The following is a 10,019-nucleotide window of genomic DNA, read 5'->3' as shown; positions in this document are numbered from 1 at the left end:
ATCCCTACCTCACACTGTAAACAAAAATCAGTTCTTAACGATGTAAAGACCTAAATATGCAAAGTAAAACTTCCAGATTTTCAAATACGTTCATCATTTCAGGGCAGAGAAAAATTTCTTATACAAGGTATAAAAAGCACAAACCATAAAAGTCTGCTCCTTTCAAAAAAATATAGCTGATTCTAATATGCTGGATTCTTGTGAGTTCTAGCACTTACATGATGTCTGCCACAAGACCTGCAATGACTATTCCAAGGAATATCAACAGTATTGTGCCACTCCAGGCAAAAATAGGGCAGAAGGTTTTCCTAAGTCATGTGTATTTTATGTCATTTCTGTTGTTTTGACTTGATAGCCTGTTATACCTTCTAAAGCAAGGTAGAAGCAGCACTACTATTGGTCCCTTAACAGAAGGCTCTGAAATATTTTTGTATGTAGACTCCCCTTTCAGAACCTAATTAAAGCTATGAAACAGCTCTAGCAATAAAAGTGGAGCATATAAGTTGTATTAGAGGTTTCTAACTACAATATCCATTCTTGCCTTCCCGGGCACAAGCTAACTAGCTTTCCCAGCCTCTCTTGCAGTTAGTTTAAGCCACAAAACTGAGTTCTCTCCAGTAGAATGTGAGCATAAGTGACTTCTGCCGATTCTAGGACTACCTATAAAATCCCCTCACATGTGTTTCCTCATGCTTTTCACCCCTTCTGGATGACTGTGATGAAAATGTATACATACATACATACCAGCCTTGCAAGCCATGGATTGAAGATGACAGGCAGCCATTAATCCTGACTCCCAAGTGTCCATGTGAAGGAGAGACTCCCCACTGATGTGAACATCCACTCTGGATTTCTATGTGAAAAGGGAATTTCTTGTTCTTTGAGTCACTAAATTTTGGGAGTCTATCAGTTAAACTATATATATATGGTTTAAATGAATATATGGTTTAAATGAATATATGGTTTAAACCATATATATGGTTTAAATAAATATATATGAATATATGTGTGTGTATATATATACACATACATATTTTGACTGTAATCTCGAGGGTTCAATGACACCCCATAACCTAACTTGTGGATTGATTTGAGAAAAAGAGAAAGTCTGATGTACTTCTCTTGGGAGTGGGCACTCGCTAAAAATGAGCAAGCTAGAGCTGTTAATCCCTTTGCACAAACTCTGCCTGATTAAGTACTGATTACACTTAACTGAATGCTCCTCGCCGTCCCCCGCCCCCGCCCCGCCCATTTCTCTGCCAACATATACTCTGCCAGAAGCAGAGGAACAGTAAATTCTGAAAGTTTTAAAAAATGGACATAAGTGGAAGACTAGTCAGCAATATCAGGAACAAACTCCTGATATACGCAGTATGGATGAATCACGAAAACATGCTGAAAAAAGAAGACAGACACGAAACAGTGCATACTTTATGTTTTCATTTCTATGGCGTTCCAGAATAGGCAAAATTAATCTTTGATGTTTGAGGAAGAATGATTGCCTAGGGAGTGAGAACCAACTATAAAGGCACCCAAGAAAATGTCCTGGGGTGAGGAGAATGTCTTATATCTTGGATTGTGTGGCGATAACGTGTGTGTATGTAATTGTTCACACTCATTGAAGGGAACAGTTAAGATGGGTACAATTTATTGTTTGTAATTTACAACTAAATCATATATTTTAAGTGTGAGTGAAATTATTGGGATCCATACAATAATATTTCTAAAACAAACTCATATGGAATAATGTTCAGCCATCACGTACATCCTTTAGGGGCTACTATTGTGATTAAACACATATGAACACTACAATATCTAAGAGCAGAAAATGTACTCTTATGTAAAACCAAGACACACTATAAACATGTCCTAAGAAAAATTAACTTTATAATAAACAAGTCAATACTTTATTCCTATGTATAAAGCCTGTGATTTTCCACAGCTAGTATCCCAATTCTATATAACCATAAAACATATTTCTATCATCAAAAGTTTATAGTTTCTTCTGTCCTTAGTGGAATATAATAATTATATGACAAGACTATATTTTAAGATTTTTATTCCACTTTCTCTTCTCTATCATTGTTGAATAGTCATATGTTCTGTGCTCATTGCTTAGGAAATTATGTGGCAAAATAGAAAACAGAAGAGTCAAAAATCTTTACAGGAAGCTTAAGCTCTTAAGAGAAGGGGATCTACAGGCATAGAGTAGTATGTATACACCGGAAGGAAAAACAATACTCATTTTACCTTAATTACCTCTTTAAAGGCCCTATCTCCAAATACAGTCACTGGGGATAGGGCCTGGGGATTAGTACTGGGGATTAGTACTTTGACATACAAGTTTTGGGGAGACACAATCTTGTTCATAATACCCAATAAGTGTGGAGTTCTCATCCATGATTGCTAAGAACATCTGGCCGCCTCTTGTCTGCACCACGGAAAAGTTACAAATCCTAAATAGGAATGAATTTGGTATATTATAGCCACAACCTTGGGAGGATTACTATGCAGACAAGAAGTGACCTCGCAGAAGTCACTGCTAATTTGCAGAGTACAGATGGACCATAAGGAGTTTGAAACATAAACACAGGACACTTTAGAACCCCTAAGAAGATGCAGTATGATCAGAAGAATTGAGCCTTGACGGAATTTGCTGATAAGGTTAACTTATCTCCAATTACCAAGAAAATATCTGGAAAAATATCTGAGAAAAGTTATCCTTAAAACCCACGTCTGGGACTTTAAGTTTCTGAAAGATGAACGGCAATAACAATAAGTGGACTTCTTCCCAAAGAGAGATCTGCACTGACTTGTAGAAATTTAGACTTAGCATAGATCTGACCCATGAGATATAGGTTTTTGCAAGTGTGAATTACCTTGAGTATCATAATCTATTCCAAGATGAACTTGAATGAACAGGATCCTTCCCCTTCCATAATTCTTCCCACTGGTAATGGAGAGGGAAGAGAGAGGGTTCTTGCTCACCTCAAGCAGGAATGCTGAGGCAGCCTCTGTAAGCAGCACAATGGACACATGAGTGAAGTGGCCACCGCTGCAGAGAGGGAGCCTGCGCATGGACCCAATAGTATAGACACCCACTTACCAAAGCTGATCCTCCAAATGTTCTTTCTGAATGTCCAAACTCCAAGCAACAGAGAACAATTCAAAACCTAAAGTATGGACATAAGCATGGACCAACTCTGCGCCTTTAGTATGGACTATTTCTTGAGGAGACCAATTGGCAACTTGGTGGCAAGTTGACTAAGTTGGGTGTCTTCCATCTTCGAAGGGCTTGTGCCTCCACAGGAATGGACACCTGTTCTGGATATGGATGGTATTACCTTTCATGCCTTCAGGGCCCAAACCAGCATCACTATGGAATGTCTAATCCACAGGCATGGAATTCCATACAACATCCAACCAAGGCATTTAATTTACAGTGAAGAAGGTGCAAGAATAAATCATGCAGTCTTATCACATACTGCCCCATCCAGAAGCTTCCTGCAGAAGGATGAAGTGTCCTGCTAAAGACACAAAAGAAGCACCAACTTGGAGAGAGTACCCTGCAAGGGTGAACTATCTTTCAGGATGCAGTATATGTATTGGATCAGAGAAATATTTATGTGGTGCTTTGTCACCAATAGGAAAAATACATGGGTCCATAAAGTTAGAGCATGGAAGCAGAAATGACCTTACTTATCATCACTCTCAAAGACCCATTGTGAGACTTGCTGCTTCTCTCCACAACTCTGGGATCTGCAATGTAGAGGTTCTGCACTCTTACCAGGGTCAAAGGTCTTACAGGAAAAGTCCCATTAAACTACAAGCTGTGATTGCTACCTGGGCAGTTTGGAGTCCTTATGTCTAGAGACCAGCACACAATAAGTATAGTTACCATCCTTTTGGAGATAATTCACCATGATAATGAATAGGAGGATATAGGACTACTGTTATTAAATGGGGGCATGGAGGAATATGTGTGGAACTCACATGGCCCAAGTGGGTGCCTCTTGGTACTCCCTTGTCCAATTGTGACTGTGAACGGACAAATATAGCACCTAAAGAAGAGTATGGTTACCAATGACACAGAATCCTGAGGAATGAATTTGGGTCACACCGTGATATAAATTACCAAGACTGATGGGGGTGTTAGCTGAGAGTGAGGGGAATTTGGAATGTGTAATGGGGGTGGGGGATGAAAGAAAAAGGTAAGTACCAGTTGTGGCCTTGAGACTAACTGCAGTGATGAAGGCTATATAGTTGATCCCACTAATCTCTCTTTTCCTAGATTTTCCTCAGGAACAGAGACCCACCAGATACCTGGGAGGGGCTGCTACCTCAACAAGTCTAAAGAAGTGGATCTACGTGGCACAAGGAGTGGACTAGGGAAGACATGGAGATATGCCATTCAGATCCATTTCAAGAGAGAACTCACTGATCAGCTGTAAAGAGTGTGGTTAGCAGAGAGTCCATGGCTTTTAGCACTTTCAGGGTCCTTTGTAGCTTAAGATAAGACCACATTCTTTTCAGGGCATCCTTTTAGCCAGTGAATGAGCAAAGCGATAGCCAAGATCACACTCTCCTCGTGGGGGATCCTGGCCAGTGACTGGGCAAGAGGGTGGTACTGGGGCCTCGCCATTTCTGTCCAGTGAGAAACTTCTTTAATAGACCATCTCTGCCCCCAAGATTTCCATGGGGCTAGCAAAAACTTTATTGAGTCTGTCTGATGATCTGATGACTTCCCCTGCCCTATCCTGCTTCTTCACCTTTTCATTTGATAGATGTATCAAATAAACCCTTTGCTCTCTTAACTCAGCCTCAGCATCTACTTCCCAGAGAACCCAACCTGTGAAAAGCATCTTCCACAGTTACCATTCTATTTAAGTCATCTTACTATTTACTTTTAAATAATTATCACATAATAGTCATTTCATTGAGATTTTCAAATTGTTTTAACTAGAATTGTTATAATATTGTTATATTTACCCCTTTGTTTATCCTATGACTGTAGATTAATATTTTATTTTTTTAATGATTTGCTTTACTAAAGGTCCTTTTTTACTCTTTACAAAAAACAGATCTAGGATGTATTTATCAATGCAATTCATTTTCTGCTGTGTATTTCATCAATTGTTTTATTTATAGTCAAGTCCTTCCTACTGATTTTCTTGGGTTTATTTTATAATTCTCTTTAGTTTCTCGTGCTCAGTGCTTAATAATTTATTTTATTCTTTTTTTAATAATAACTTTTAAATGCTCTCGACTGGGTATAAAATTCAGTCACTTGGACTAATATGTACATTTCTCAACGAGGCTTTATGAATGGTATATACTTTAGGCTTTGCATATCTTTGAATATTTTCTGTTCTCTTCAAAAAAAGAAAAATATGTCGTAACTTAGAAATCTCTTCATATTTACAAAAATATGTCTTTATATAATAGGTTTATAAATAGGTTTATAAACCTTTATAAAATAGGTTCAGAAAAGTTTTCTTATACTAAATAGTTGTGGCCTTTGTTTTGTTTGTTCTGTCTCCTTTAGGAAGAGCCTTAGCCATACGTTGGCTCGTTGTTCTCTGTTCTCCATTCAATAACTCTCTTGTTATTTTTATCTCTTTACCTTTTCCCCCTGCATCCTAGGAGAGCTTACACAGTATTAAATCCACATTATTGATTATCTTATCCATAGAATTTTTCTTTTTAATGACTCCAACGTAGATTTTATTTACATTGAATTAAATTTTTTTGCACATCTCCTCTTGTCTTCCATCTTCTTTTTCATCGTATCCAATTATCTTTTTTTCTCTCTCATGCTGTTAACATTTTAGATCAAAATGTCCTTTTTATAACACGTCTGTTCCCATTTCTTAAAAACCTGTATTTTTACACTCTGTTAAATAGGTATGCCTAAGTCTGTATATAGCACTCAGTAAAGGTTTAGTAAATATTTGTTGGATATATTAATTTTAAGTGAATGAATGAACCTTTGATTATAGGTCAATTCCCATAGTAAAGGGAAAAGATAATATGCTAACAAAAATTGGCAGTTCAGTCAAAAAAATGAAATATCATTACTTCCTGTGTTCTGAATTTCATTCAAAATCAGTTTTTAAGGTGTAATAAGAGAATTATCCAATATTTAACTTAAATCTGTTTAGAAGAGATAACTGATTATCATCAAAATTATATCCAGCTGATGTAAGAGGGCACTTCTTTTTTTAAAATTGCCTTGAAGAAAAAATTTATTATTTCTCGGATGTTGAAATCTGCCCACTCTCTTGCACTCTACAAATATATTTGAAGCTCCTTCTTTTTGTGTTCTCTTGAAAAAAGCTCTTGTGGTAATATTACCCAGCTACAAATGGCCAGGGTAAACTTCCTTCATGAAGCTTCTTGCCTAGAGGTGGGATTGGGTCATTATGTCTGTACAATAACCACCCCTGCAAACAACATATGAATGCCAGATGGTTGGAACTGTTCCATTAAGAAACTGATGTTTTCATTGTTTGGAATTTGATTTTGTAACTTTCTCCATACAGTGATTTGATTGCAGCATTTAGAAGCCTTAAGAGCTTTCCCATAAATTATTCCACCCCTTGAATGTGAAACTAGGGTAGGCTTATTAGCCTGTTTTTCCATTAGTATGTCATTCCCACTTTCTTACTCAGATGTGGATAATTTAGGCAGGATTCATAAAAAGAAAATATGGGTTTTGTGCTTTGGTTGTTTTCTTCAAGAAACTTGCTACTGAATAACACTTCTCTCACTTTGTTCATTGAATATTTATATATGAATATTTATGAAAAACTAAATAATAGCTGACAAAGTTCTTACTATGTACTTATGTGGCTCTTATATTACTTTCATAGTTCTTACACTATTTTAAAGATTTTATATATATTGATTCACATAAGCATCATATCAACTCTGTGAAGTCAATACTATTATTATTTCCACTTTATAGATAAAGAAACTAAGGAATAGTGAAGTCCAGTGACTTCCCTAAGGTCAAATAAGCAGTGAGTGCTGGAAGTAGTATTTCAACGCAGGGAAAAAATGTTTCGGAATTTGTGTTCTTAACCACCTCACCCCACAATATGTTGTTTAAGTCCCAAATAATCCAGCTTGTTCCAAAAGAACAATGATAAAACTAGATTCTCTGCTCTCTGTTTAGACCTCATTAATGTGAAGAGGGTCTTGCTATTATTGTGGCAAATGTCTTATCTATTCTAAGCTTTAGAGAATATGCCAAAGGTATCAATTCTAGGTGCCCAGTCCTCATCTATAACATTGAGATACTAATATCTTTATTGGATTGCCATGAAGATTAAATGAGGTAATTTATGCAAAAATCTAAATGTCTGACATATAAAACGCTTCAATGTTAGCTATTGTTATTAATACCGAGCAAAAAGCAAAGAAGCAGACTTTTTTAATAGAGAAGATAAAGGTGGAGGAGAGAGGCGAGAGAGACATCAAATTCCCTATGTATCTAATGGGTGTTGAGTAAAACTTTTCCAGATTAACAAAAATGGATAACTAAGGCTGGAAGCTGAAAATAAAGAGATTCCAAGTGCACATTTTCTAAAGAGAGACACTGACAAGTGGAAATGGACTTACATGGTATAATAAGAGACCGCACAAGTCGCTAGCCACTGATGGTACCCTTTCCCTTAACCCCAGTATGTAACGGGAGAAAGCAGGAAGGCGAAGATTTTCAGGGAGTTTTCATAAATGACTACAAGTGATTCTCACTGATTATACATGTTGTCTAGTGAAACCACTATTAAATTATGGACATAGCAAAAGCAACAGGGATGGGTAACCTGTTGCACCTGACTCAATCCAGCATATTGATGAAATCTGAGAAATGTGAAATAAGTGTGAGGGTACCAGGGAAGAATATCATTCATTGTCGGCTCCAAAGGCCCTCTCTTGACAACTCAAGTCGAGGTAGTTTTAGGTGAGGGATTTGACGAAAGGGTAAAGGAGTAAGAAAAAATACAGAGCTAGAGGTGGAACTTCAGATTAAATGGAACTTAAGAGATATGTCAACCAATTGCAATGTATGGACATTAGTTGGATCCTGATTCAAACAAATAAATTATGTTTCAAAAAATAAGACAAATGGGAAATTTAAATTGTGACTGGATACTTGATATTAAGGAACTTATTAATTTTTAGGTGTGATGATAGAATTGTGGTTATATTTTAAAAGTTATTTTTTTTGAGATGTACATTGAAATAATTAAATAAAAAATAATATTATGTCTGAGAATTGTTTCTAAATAATCAGAGAATGCATGTGGGTAAAGGTACTGATGAAAAACATTTGAAGGTGTTTAAAGGTTGAGTCTTTGAATAAAATAACAATGATCTCTTTAAAAGAAGCATACTTAAAACAAAAATAAAATAGAACTTTGAAAATAAGCAGAATGGGAAAATACTAGGAGTATGCTAGTTTAAAAATTCATGGATGGCATTATTAAGATCAGAATAACTAATACTCAAGGGAAGTTTTAAATGAAGTAAAAATGGATAGTTCATATGAACAGATGGTATAATTTATCAAAAAGATATACTAGTGAATATTGGTGTATAAAACAACATTGCATTAACTATCTAAAGCAAAAAATATTTAAAATGCAAGGACATTTTAATATAGTAAAAGAAAGTACAAATCAATTTGACTTATATAGATAAAAATATTCCAAAAGCAATATTATAGAACAAATGGCGATATTATAAGATTTCAAAATAACTACATAAAATTACTTCTACATGTTCAAAAGTGACTTGTAATTTCATTTATACGTCATCCCAAAATGAGGCTTAAAAAAATACAGCTTAATAAATGCAGAAAAGTCCCATTTGGACTTGGGGATATAACAGTTAACTAAATATACTCTTCTTCAAGGAGCTGCAATTCCAGTGGGAGGAGACAGAAAAATCAACCAATAAGCAAATAATACGTCAGATAGCAATAAGTGCTATGCAGAAGGTTAAAGTGAATGCAGAGTTTTTAGGGGAGCATTTACTTTAGATAGAATGGTCAGGAAACACCTTTTGTAAAAATGGCATTTGAATACAGATCTGAGGAAAGCAGATAAGGGGATGAAAAAGAAGTGAGGATAAGGATTCCATGTAGAAGGGAAGGTGAGTGGTATAAGACCTGAGATGGCAGTTTGCTCCCCTTATTCAATAAGGGAATTAAATAATTCAAAATGCCTATAAAAACAAGCAACACTTTAAACAGAATAAACTGGGGAATATTTGTGTAATATAAATAATATTTTTTTGAAATATTTTAATCTGGTTTTCCTTTTTTTGAGCATCCATCTAACTTGGATGATGGCCAGGGTAATTACAACTGGTAGCACCAGGAATGTAAGAGAAAGAAAGTGCACAATGTTCGGTTTCTGACTGTCAAATGGCTTTGCCCAGAGAGAAAAGGACGTTCTAAATGCTTTGAGCTCGCACTTAACATAATTGCAAACCTGCTCATAGAATTCCTATCTGTAAGTATAAAGAAGAGAGAACTCAGTAAGCAAAGGCCCTGCCACTCCTGAAGGAACGAAAGTCTGTCCTTTCTTTCTCTATAGGAGTTTGGAGAAAAAGAACAGATGGGATGAAGTCAGATCTCAGGCATCTCACTTTCCTCCTCTTAGTGCAGAGATCAATATGAAACTTCTAGAAAATGTGTCAGGGAAACTGAGGACCCTGGAGCTACCGGACTCCTTCCCAAGGTCTAAGGAAGCCCTATCTATACACGTTCAATGCGATGTTCAACAATGTGTGAGAGATATAATGCAAGATTGGCAGAGGGAGGTGGCTGGAGAGATGGCTTTCCACACCTACATGTGGCACGCAGGGGAACCAGACATTCCCAAGTGCCTTCATGTGGATGACCCAAGGGCACTGAGTGGATTGGCAGACCAGTGAGTGTCTGCTGTTGAAACAAAGAGGCTACAGTGGTGAAGACTTCCCGCCTAGCTTCATTTCAGGTGGTAGAGTGT

This window comes from Pteropus vampyrus, unplaced genomic scaffold, assembly GCF_000151845.1.
Source record: "Pteropus vampyrus isolate Shadow unplaced genomic scaffold, Pvam_2.0 Scaffold103, whole genome shotgun sequence".
NCBI classification, from domain to species: domain Eukaryota; kingdom Metazoa; phylum Chordata; class Mammalia; order Chiroptera; family Pteropodidae; genus Pteropus; species Pteropus vampyrus.
This window is presented reverse-complemented; position numbering follows the sequence as displayed.